Source organism: Phoxinus phoxinus (assembly GCF_949152265.1).
Source record: "Phoxinus phoxinus genome assembly, chromosome: 22".
In the NCBI taxonomy this organism is placed as follows: domain Eukaryota; kingdom Metazoa; phylum Chordata; class Actinopteri; order Cypriniformes; family Leuciscidae; genus Phoxinus; species Phoxinus phoxinus.
In genome coordinates this window covers 15,013,845-15,015,397 of record NC_136897.1, presented here as the reverse complement: position 1 = coordinate 15,015,397, position 1,553 = coordinate 15,013,845, and positions in this window count along the sequence as shown.

Sequence of the window (1,553 nt, the reverse complement as noted above, 5' to 3'; positions counted from 1 at the left end):
ACTTCAAGTTACGCCCACTTTAAGTTTCTCACAGACCGGTCGGTGCACAACATCAAAGTACCGCGAAAGCGATTAGGGAACAGACGGACGGTCGTATGCTTTTGAATCGCTCTCATACGAGTTTAACATAAACTTAACATACTAGAGTAGATTAAACTGACTCTTAGCTGTTCAAGAACCGAAATGCTTGTTTTGGTACAGCTGCAATCTGCATCAGTGTAACGTTACTGATAATGTATTGCAATGTCTGATTTGCTGATTATTAAACATTTCGACTGATAACAGCACTAATGAACAGCTAAATGCACGCTGACAAATCTTATGATACTTTTAAGAAAAGCACACCCATTACAACATCTTTTTATTTAAAGACAACACAATGAGGATTTATGCAACCTAATGTGTTCTATTTTTTTACAGTCTATGGTTCTGGCACTAATATTTTCTGTTCTGGGCTACTGCTTGCAGCATTAGGCCTACATCCAATAGAAAGGCATCCAAAAGAAGATCTCAGAAAGTGCCCTCAGCCACATAAAAACAGTATTGTAGTTTCTGTCTTACTGTATCTATAATTTACCTTTTTGAGGTTTTCTTTTGCAAAATGTTTATTACATAGACAGAAATCCAAAGCGTGATTGACTTAATGTGAGGTCGTATTTATATTTTAACGTGCAAAAGTGTGCAAGGGCCTTTAAAGTAAAAGGATGACTGTGAAAAATAGTAGTATTTAATTAAATGCATTTATGATGAAATTACTATATTTTCATGTCAATCTGTGTTAATTTTGAGTTGACTACGAACCATGCGCTGTCAATGCATGCACTGAGACAAAAATACGTTTGCCCACCTATCTTATGCCCTGTTTACACGAGAACTCTCGCGGGTGAAAATAAACGTAAACATATTTTATCTGATGTGCCTTTCGTTTACACGGCGACGGCGTTTTTGGGGCTTAAAAACACAAAAAAGTGAAACCACCCTCCAGAGTGGAAATCTTCCCGTCTAAAGGGTAAAAACCAAGGGGGTAATCCATCCGCCGGAAACTGAAGCCTCCGCGGGCGCCGCCATTGTAGCAGAACTTCACCTGCTGTTAGCATTCCATTGACTCCCATTCATTTTTGCGTCACTTTGACAGCGGATAACTTTACATCTGAGGCGTCCAAAGACTCCATTTGTCCATTATTTATTTCTAAAGAAACTCGACAATGTATAAAAGGCTCCATTACCTTGTACCTTACGTTATGGCCCCGTAGAAGCCGTTTTTGTAAAAATAGGCTAACGATTGCGTCATAACTCACGCGACTCTCTGTCGCACTGTAGAGAAATTACCGTATAGACCGGCGTAGAAGCTCGCAGGCAATCGGGGGAACGTGGAGGCATTAAGTCCGATAAAGTGAAGGGAGAAGCCCACAGAGAGTGATAAAGTTGATCCTGCTGCTAGCTCATGGACAGCTAATGCTCACGCTCTCCGTCTCTCCGAGATTCGGAAGGGAATGATTCAGATTTCTCTCCGCACAGCTACTAGAAGACTGACAGCTGTCAGACACGTTGCT